This window comes from Vombatus ursinus, unplaced genomic scaffold (assembly GCF_900497805.2).
Source record: "Vombatus ursinus unplaced genomic scaffold, bare-nosed wombat genome assembly UNPS02010980.1, whole genome shotgun sequence".
NCBI classification, from domain to species: Eukaryota; Metazoa; Chordata; class Mammalia; order Diprotodontia; family Vombatidae; genus Vombatus; species Vombatus ursinus.
In genome coordinates, this window is record NW_020950758.1 from 1227868 (window position 1) to 1238043 (window position 10176).

The 10176-nt window shown below is 42.8% G+C and overlaps 1 long non-coding RNA gene across 2 annotated transcripts in view; it reads left to right on the forward strand.

Moving 5' to 3' along the window:
* LOC114038360 overlaps positions 1-9349 on the forward strand; it is a 32561-nt gene extending 23212 nt beyond the window's left edge. For both annotated transcript variants that reach the window (XR_003568560.1, XR_003568561.1), the window contains one exon: positions 8208-9349. This is a non-coding gene — a long non-coding RNA (uncharacterized LOC114038360). The remainder of the gene's footprint in view (positions 1-8207) is intronic.
* Positions 9350-10176: the final 827 nt, after the last annotated feature.

The window sequence follows — 10176 nt, forward strand, 5'->3', positions numbered from 1 at the left end:
ATCTGTCTTCCTCCCAAGGCTGCCATCCCTGTTTGGCAGCCTCTCTCTTCAGAAACAGCTCTCTCCCCTTTTGATCTGCAAAGAAGTGTAGTGTCCAGAACGAGTGAGGAAAGGAAGCTGGAAGGGGCTTTAGAAAGTACTATCTAGATTTGACAGATAAGAAAACCGAGGCCAGGAAGTGGGAAGTGAGTAAATATGCACAGGTAGTAAGCGGCAGAGAAAGGATTTGAACTGTGCCTCGGTTAGTCAGAACATGTGAGGAGTGTGATGTTCTGTTGAAACCCATATCTTAGGAAGTCCATTGATAAGATGGAGACAATACAGACAAAAGTAAGTAGGATAATGAGGGACATCAAGACTATTGCTCCTAGATCTCTCCTTGGAACACAAAAAGGACGAGCCTAAACTCATCTGAATGATGACTTTTCTTGAAGACAGCTCTATGATTTTCCCAGGTGTTCTCTTCTCAAGAATGTCATATGGAAGAAAAACTAGATACATTGTCTTTGGCTCCAAGAATCAGAAGTAAGAGCAATGACTGGACATTGCAAAAAGACAGATCGAACCTTAATGACAGCAAAAATCTCCAAACAAAGAAACTCGTCATTCCACAAATGGGAAACATTCCTAGAGTCAGACAATGTTGAGTTTACAGACTATCTAATAGACTTGTTTGGTTCCTACGTAGTACATGATAGGCAAAACATCTGGAAATATAGGAGGAACCATATTATAGAGGGGATGAAAAGCCTGGGTAATTCATTTTCATTTTTGCCTAGAGGCAATAGGGAGTCAAAAATACAGTTTATTATCTGTTTGAGTATGTTCGTATACATACATGTCTGTCTATGTTTAATTTATCTTTTATTTATGTTCAGCAAGGAATGATATGGTTGTGGATAATGTATCATTGGAGGCAGGGAGATTTGATAGAGGCTATTGGAATTGAGAGCTGATATTCAAGACAGAGGTGATGAGTTGATCATTGTCACCAGGAGTGGAGAGAGTAAGAAGGGAGAAATGCCGTGCCTTCTCAGCAACACAGGAGAGAGAAGAATCAAGGACGGCTATGAGCTTTTAAGTTTGAAAAAAGACCAGAATATGGGAAAGATCGGTTTTAGAAGGAATGATGGAGCACTCAGCTCCAGGCATGCTGAGCTTGAGCTATTCTCATGCTTCAGCCCTGCCATTCTCTGTTCTCATATGAAGTCCTTTCCAATGCCCACATTCTTTTGTCCTGTGCTTTAAAGTACCACCCAATCGTGGTACTGTGTTCTATGTTCTAAGAACATTCTGAGCTCTTTTATACCATATTCTTTGTTCTAAGGTCCCTTCCATCTCTGAGTCCATTTTCTATATTCTAAGATACCATCCAGCTGTGAGGTTCTATGTGTCATGATTCCTCCTGGATTTTCTATTCCATGTTCTATGTCAAGGTCCTTCACAGCTTTATAATTCTATGTTCTATCTCCTAAAATCCTGTCCCCTCCCCAACACACCCCATTCTAACTTCCTGTGTTCTCTTGATATCTTTGAACATCAAAATGGTTGAGAACATGGCATTTTCATTCAGAGCAACTGCTTGACGACTCTTCTGGAAATCATGACACACATACCTGGCAGCCTCAGAAGGCAAAATAACATAGATGGACAAGTCCTATGTGAATCAATAAGATTGACTCTCAGACAGACTGAATTGTTCTTTGCTTGAAGTCACCCAGCTGCCTAAGGAGAGGAGAAGCAGCCCAGGTCAGGAACAAAGCAGGTCAAAGATCCTGTGCCAATCTGGGATTGGCCCATGTATAACTCCTGCACTTCCAGAATGGGCAAGGTGGGGAGATACAGGCTAAAAAATGTCTCACGTATTAACCTGAAATTATTTGGTTACTTGGGCAGATATTACAAAGCAGTGATCTTAGGGACATGCTTTGGAGTGGAATTGGATAGCCACGAATATGAACACCATCATCCTCATCCTCATCACCACCGTTTTCATCTGTCCCATTTCTTTGTTCTATTAAATGTCCAAGATAGGGAGGGGATTGTAGACTATGTCATAGAAGCATCATTTTAAAGAAGTGGGGATATTTAGACAACAGATGACCTGTGAGGAGGGGTGGGGAGGCATGATAACGATCTCTAAGTATTTTAAAGGCTGTCATGGGGAAAAGAAATTAGACTTGTGCTTCTTGGTTCCAGGGATTAGAACTAGTAAATACAGGTGGAAAATGCAGAGGTACAGATTTAGACTTGATATAAGGAAAAACCTGCCTGATGATTAGCACTGTCCAAAAGGAGACAGCTGTTTTTGTAAAGGCAAGGGCAAGGCTACTCTCCTCATTGGCAATTCAGACAGGGGCTCAGCTATTACTTCTTAGGTGAGTCGTAGTCAGGAATTCTTGCCTTGTTTAGATACAAAGCAGACAAGCTGCCTTCTAACATTCGTTCCAGATGAAAGCCTTAAGATTCTATCCTAGTTCTCAAGGAACTTACACAGTCTGCTGGTGAAATAGAGCACTCGTTTAGAGAACTGCTATATTAATTAGGATATAAGCTACTTGAGGGCAAGGGGTGTGCCATTTTTCATGGCTATAGACCTTAGGATATTACTTAGGATGGCAAGTTAGGGTGGCAGAGTTCATTGTAGTTACTTAATGTATGCTTGTAGATTTGAATAAAATTTAGAATGAGAGCTGAGGTAAAACACACACACACTCACAAACACACACACACACACACACACACACACACACACACACACACACACCTTAGGATGGGAAGATGGGAAATCTCAGTACTTGGTTCAATAAATGTTTATTCAGCGCTTATACCATTCCATAAACGGCCCTAGGTGCTGAGGACCCAAAAACATGGCGGAAGGAAATGGATCGTCCTGTTTGGGGAACGCGAGATAAGACATTTTGTATCCATGAAGAGCGAATGCAGGGGAGTAATGTGTATGCAAAGGAAAGAGTGTAGCCAGACTATGAATCAGACTTTTGTGTGTCAAGTGGAGAGTTTGAATTTTACTCTAGAGGCAGCACAGAGCCCCTACAGCTTCTTGAGCACAGGAGTGATGAGAACAGACCCTTCCAATACTAAGATACTTTGATCTCAAGGCTGAGAAGTTGCCAGAAAACATCTAAAATAAGTTGGGCAGCTGGAAGCAAAGTTACAATTTATGGATCATATGCTTAGAGTCTGTGGTCAGAAGCTTCATCAGGGAGCAGTGGGTGAAAGCCTCTTTCAGCATCCCTGTACTCAGAGACGCCGGCTGCTGCTGCAGGAGGGAAGCCAGCTCAGCCGGCTTCCCAAATGGCCAATCAATTCTACCTCTTCACAAAGGGCTCCCCACTCATCACCTGAGACAATCACCCCCACAGGAGTGATGCTGGGGAAAGGCCCCCATCCCTGGTCTCTTCACGAAACAGGATGCGGAGGAATCAATGCCACTTAAAGCAGCAGACAAAGGGAGGCTGGAGAGAAACCCCATCTCCTCAAGGCTGGAGCCAGGGAGTCAGCGAATCAATGGCACTTCCTAGCAGCAGGCCCGCTGACGTAAGGAACAGAGACTACTCTGAGAACTAGCCCGCTCCCCCCGCAGTGTGCATTAGCCATGTGCACACCAGGACCCCCCTCCCCCACCAGAAGGTGGGAAGGGGGAGCTCTTCCCTGATGCCTTTATGAACGGCAGGAACATTGGATAAAGGCAGCAATTAGGGTACCTGCTGGCTTGGGAATAGCTCTGTGTAATTCCTCCCTCCCATCCCCACCTCCCCCAAAGACATAGACAAAGACAATCTTGAGCCAGCAGTCTTGATGAAGAGGGAGGAGGAGGAGAACACAATTTTCAAGGTGAAAATACATATTCAAAGCCCCAGGGGAGATTGGAGGAAAATCATTTCCCCAAAATCTGGTTGCCTTAAGACCTATGAAGATGCCATCTTGCTGATTTTTCCTTCTTTCCTTCTTTTTTTCCTTCCTCCCTTCCTTCCCTGCTTTCCTTTCTCCTTTTCCTCCCTCCCTTTCCTCCTTCATTTTCTCCTGTTCTTCTTTCCTTCCTTATTTCTTTCCTTCCCTCCTTTCCTCTGTTTTTCTTTTTTCCTACTGTCTTTCCATCTTTCTTTCCTCCTGTCTTTCCATCTTCCTTCCTTCCTTCCTTCCTTCCCTCCTTCCTTTCTTTCTTTCTCTTCCTTCCCTTCTTTATTTCCTTCTTTTCTTATGTGACCTTGTTGCTCAGATTTGTGTTTACTCACATTTGTCCTTTTTGACAAGGCTTCTCCTCCCCCTAAAGCTTTAGAAGAGTTTGTTTGTGTCTTTAGCAGTTCTTTCCAGAGCTTCCCAACCCTCCTGGACTGATTTCCATTAGAGAATATTACCCTAATTTACAGGTGAGGATACAAGTAGGAAGTAGACACTGAGCTACTATGTAGAGTTGATTGGACTTGAAGTCATGGGATCTGAGTTCAGATCCTAGCTTTGTCACTTATTATGTGGAATTGGGGAAACCACTTTACTTCTGCATCTCACTTTCTTCATCCATCAGGTGAGGAAATTGATCTAGATTAAGGTTCTTTCCAGCTCAAAATATATAATCCTAAGTGTCCCAGGCAAGACTTGAGCCCAAGTCTCCTAAATCCATGTTTAGCACTCCTCCCACAAAATTAACCTTCCCAACAATTCATGCACAGGATTTTTAAAAGCAGAGATATTATTTTATAGTTTGCAAAAGCTCTTCTTTTCTCCTTCTAAAATAATTTCTTTGAGCTGTTGATTGCCATATTTGTTGGTCTAGATGTTTTTAGGTATGAGAAAGGATTCTGATAAGGGAAAGCCGGACTTAATTGGCTTCTTCCCTATTTTCTGGATTTGCGGAAACATCCCCTCAATTCTATGGCTTTCAGAAGTTTCAGCAATTAAATGCTAATCAGGAGACTGCCTTTTGGCTCTCTAAATTCCTGTTGAAAAAACATGAGGGAATTCTATTTGTGTATCTAGGCTTAGTTTTTTCTGATCCTGATTATTATGGCACCTAGAACGTCATCTCTGCTAAGACTGGCCAGCTCAATGGTGATTTTCAACATTCTTCAGGGTCTTTTCTCGGATGATTCCTTTAAAATGTCAACCAATTTCATTTATCTATAATGTGTCAGTATTCCATTCTTGGAAAAAAAAAGGTAAAATGCCACATGATTTTTAAAGTCCTCTTTGCTAGTTTTAACTATTTAAACACTCACTACTTAATTTTAAAAAAGCCTGGAGGGGATGTGAAAGGAAACTTAGAAGACAATGTTTTAAATGAAGAGAGGGAGGAATTCCCAGCCTCAGGCTATACTCCCCTTCCCTAATCAGATCGCCAATCAATCAACAAGTATTTGTTAAGTGCCAGCAATGTGCCAGGAACTGTGCTAGACTCTGGAGATACAAATAAATGAATGGAATAATCTGGGCAATGAAGAGGCTCACATATGTTAGGGGGGGTTCTTGTTTAAGTGCCAGCTGGATTAGCTGGTCTCAAAGTCCATTCTGTCTCCGAGTATCTGCTATATTTAATAGACTTCATTTAGTATAAAACATCATCATGCCTGTGAAAGTAATAACAGTCAACGCCTGGCACTTTGAGGTTTGCAGAGGGTTTTACATATATTATCCCATTTACTTATAGAACACATAATTTAAAAGAACTTAAAACTGTGGTGTAGAAGTAGCATTGAATAGTGGAGTTAGGAAGACAGGGGATCAAGACCTGCTCGTGCCCCACGTTAGCAATGGGACTATGGGCAGACACCAAATCACCCCTGACCCTTCTGTCCCACTCAGCCATGTGCCTGTCCATTCAGGCCTTCTTGCCATCTGACAAGCCTAGCCCTAGGTCACCCCTTCTAACTCCCACCCTCTACTTCTTGCTCTGGGTGCGATAATCAAATCAATGGTACCGCTACCTTTGTAAAGTCTATGTCAATTTACTCTCCTGTTCATCCACTCACCATCTCTGTGACTCACCAACCCAAAGGTCTGTTCCCTGGCCGTCAGCTCCCCCCCATCAGAGGATCCCTGAGGGCAGGGCCTTCTCTCTTCTTATATTTATCTTCCCAGCATTTAGCTTAGAATGTGAACAACTCAAGGGCAGGAACCAAGTTTTACTCACTTTGTGTCTGCAGTGCTCAGTACAGTGTCTGGAACATACTAGGATGTTAATAAATGCTTGCATTATCAGAATAGAATTTTGAAAAGCAAGTGCACAACTCTAATGTTTAGAGCCCCTGGCACAGTCTGTAACATTCTACTCTTCTCCATCGTCCCCATAATGTGAGATGTGTCCTCTCAGAAAGATGGATGGAGATGCCAATAGAGCTCATCCTTTAGTGCCCCTGCTTTTTGAAGGATAAAGTCATTATTAAAGCAAACCAAGAAATCCTCAGCCTGCTTTTGGCAGGGGGAGGGGGGAGAGAGAGAGAAAGAGAGAGAGAGAGAGAGAGAGAGAGAGAGAGAGAGAGAGAGAGAGAGAGAGAGAGAGAGAGAGAGAGAGAGAGAGAGAGAGAGAGAGAGAAAGGCGACAAGGGAAGATGGGGAAGGGAGAGAGGAAAAGAAGGGAGGGAGAGAGAGAAAGAGAGACAGACACAGAGAGACAAAGGAGAGAGAGAAAAAAGAGAGGGAGAGAGATAGAGAGAGACAGATGGAGAGACAGAGAGAGAGAGAGAGAGAGAGAGAGAGAGAGAGAGAGAGAGAGAGAGAGAGAAAGAGAGAGAAAGGAAAGGAGGGAGGAGAGAGAAAATCAGGCAATGTCTGGATAACTGAAGTTTCCCTTCACCACTATATAATGCTTTTACATTTTTCTCTCTTACAGGAAAATGGTCCCTCCCTAGAACTGGCAGGAAAGACCATTTATATCCACCTGGCTTTTATCACTGAGGGATAAAAGGAAATATGGGAAATAATGAGGGTTTCTATAATATGAAACAGGGTAGATGTTTTCATATCCCAGGACTTAGGAGGCATTTCATTTAATTGGTGTCTGGGGATTTGACCCAGAGATTCCATACCTCTGCTTCATTTCTAGGGAAGGTGGCCAATATTCCCTCATTATTGGCCAACTGGGACTTTTTCAAATTATGCTCTTCCTTTCCTAAACGTTTGTCACCTGCTGCTTAAAGAGTGGAAAGGGCCGGTCCTTACTATCTGGGCTTTCACAGCCAGCATGGCTGGGAGATTGGAAGTCTGAGTTTGGAGGCAGAGGTTTAAGGCCTGAGCTGCCAATACACTCAGCATGTTTCTCATGTACCCATTTCTCTCCACTCAGCCAAGCACAGACCTGTCTTGAAGCTCAGCAGCTCTCTCCTACACTATCATAATAGTGTCCTAGCTGGTTTCCCTACTGTCCAGTTAGTCAACAGACATTTATTAAGCACCTATTATATACCCAGTGCTGGGGAAAAGTGCTGGGGAAAAATAGAGAGACAAAAGATAGCCTCTGCCTTTGTGGAATTCCTAAGTGAATGGAGGAGACAACAAACCGCTAAGCGCATATGAGCAAAATGGAACCACATCAGTTGGAGAATGGATTAAAAAAATGCACAGTATAGGAATGTAACGGGCTATTATATCCCCCTAAAAAAGGAGGAATATGAAGAATTCAGAGAAGTGTAGGAAAGCTACACTGATCGATGTAGAGTGAAGTAAATAGTCAAGAAAGCAATGAACACACCAAGGCCAATGGAAAGACCAATAGAATGAAATGGAACGATGTGTAATTATAATGACCCAATTTGGGGCATCTCCCCTCATTGTACAGTTGAGAGAGTATGGATGTAGAATATTACATACTCTGCCAGATGGGGCCCATGTGCTGGTTGGGTTTGTTGAGCTTTTAATTCTGGTTTTAGTTTTCATTTGTTTTAAAACCTTTTTTGCAAAGGATGACGCACGAGATAAATGAAGACTATATTCAGAAATTAATGGAATGTAAAAGGCAAAGAAATCAATAAGAAAAAAATAAGCAGATAAACAAAGGACCCAAGAATGAGGAGATGAGACAAAGTAACCTCTAGGGGCCCTTCCTGTAATATTTCTTACGTGATATTCCTCTGTGGTGTCTTTCGCCTCTTTTTGTATCCCAAGCCCTTAGCACCATGACTGGCATGTAGTGGCTACTTAATAAATGTTTACTGAATCGCATTGGTAACAATGGACAAACCTTCATGTTTCAGGAACTGGAAGACAGTCTTACAGATGGATTACAGATTCATACACTGTGAGTGCCATGTGGTTCCAGAGTATCCTCATGCCCATCCTCATTCTGGGCATAGTTCCTGGGCTCTCCTGTTCCCTGGCAGCTTTCTCACCCTGGAAGATCGTTTCTCCACTGAGGTCCCATCTTTGGACTGGTGTGTTCTTCCTGGGACCGCCATTTTGAGCAAGTGCCTTGTCCAATCATGCTTATTTCAGTACTCCTCCACTGGTCATGCTCTTGACTCTCCAGCCTGCTCTGTTGTGCTCCTACAGGGCTGTCTTCTTCCCCTGCCCACCCTTCCTTTCATTTCCCTTTTATGCATGTCTTCTCCCATTAGACTCTAAGTACCTTGAAGGCAGGGACTGTCTTTCTTGTAGCTTGTATTCCTATTCCTAGTACTAAGCATACTAAGCCTGGCATACAGTAAGTGCTTAATAAATATTTGCTGACTGCTTAACTACTAAGTGCCAGATACTCTGACCAGTGCCCGGGGTTACTAAGACAAAACTGAAAACTTGCCCTCAAGAATCTTACATTTCAAACTTGTGATTACCATGGAAGATAGGTAGTGCTGACATTATCATACTCATCTTATGGATGAGAAAGTTGAGGTTTGTACAGCGTGAAGGACTGATAACAGATTGAATTTGGCCAGACATAAGGATGAACATCCCCCAAATTAGAGCTATCCCAAAATGGGATTGATAGCTGGGGAGGCATCCTAGGTTTCCCATTGCTAGATGTCTTTTAACAAAGACTAGATGGCCACTTTCTGTCTATATTATGGAAAGGATTCTCAAGGAGATAGGGATTCAGACCTCTGCCTTCTTAATTTCCTTTGATTTCTGAGGTTGTGAGATCCTGTGCTTAGTGAAGCAATGGATAGAATACTGATCTTTGGATCATGACAACCTGAGTTCAAATATTGCCTCAGATGCTTACTAGCCACGTGACCCTGGGCAAGTCATTTAATATCTCTGTGCTTCAGTTTTCTCAAATGTAAAAGGAAGGGTTTGAACCTATTGATTTCTAAGCTCTAGATGACAAGTTCTTAACCTGTCATGGATAAAGGGATCCATGACCTTGTAAAGGAAAAAAATAAAATTTTGTTTTCATGAACCTTTAGCTGAAATTCAGCATTTCCTTCAAAGAATATTTTTAAGAGCCATTCTTCTGAGAAAGGGATCGTAGTCTTCCTCAGATTGCCCAGGTTAAACCTCTTCTTTAGATCTATACTTCTATGATCAGAGTATCACTAACTGTGAGATCCTAGACCAGTCATTTAACTTTCCTCAGTTCGGTTTCTTCGTCTGTAAAGTGTTGAGGGGGGAGAGGGGGGAGAGAGAGAGGAGTGTTCTCAATGACCTCTAAGGTCCCATTCTGCTCTAAATCTCTGGTCTGATAACTGGCCATACAACCCACATCTTACCAATGGCCAAACGGAGATTCAAAATCAGGGAAAACCTGGGGGCTAAATGGATAAAGCATCAGCCCTAGAGTCAGGAAGACCTGAATGCAAATCCAGTCTCTGTTATTCAGTAGCTATATGACCCTGGGCAAGTCACTTAACCTCTGTCTGACTTAGTTTTTTTCATCTGTCAAATGGGGATAATAACAGCATCTACCTCCCAGGGTTGTTGTGAGCATGAAATGAGATAATAATTGTGAAGTGCTTAGCACAGCACCCAGCACATCATAAGTGCTATAAAAATGCTAGCTATTATTGGTATTATTTAACCCAGATCTCTCACTGAGTATTTTTACCACTGCTCAACTGTTCTGGAGAGGCCCCTCCCATTGGAAACCCTGGGAAGCCTGGGTAGAAGCCAGGAGGAGAAGGTAAGAACATCAGGAGTGAGCTGAATGGATGGACACGATAGTCAACCTTGCAATTCGTTGTCTGCCAAGAGCCCTCCCGCAAGTCAGTAGGAATGCCAGCCAGCCTC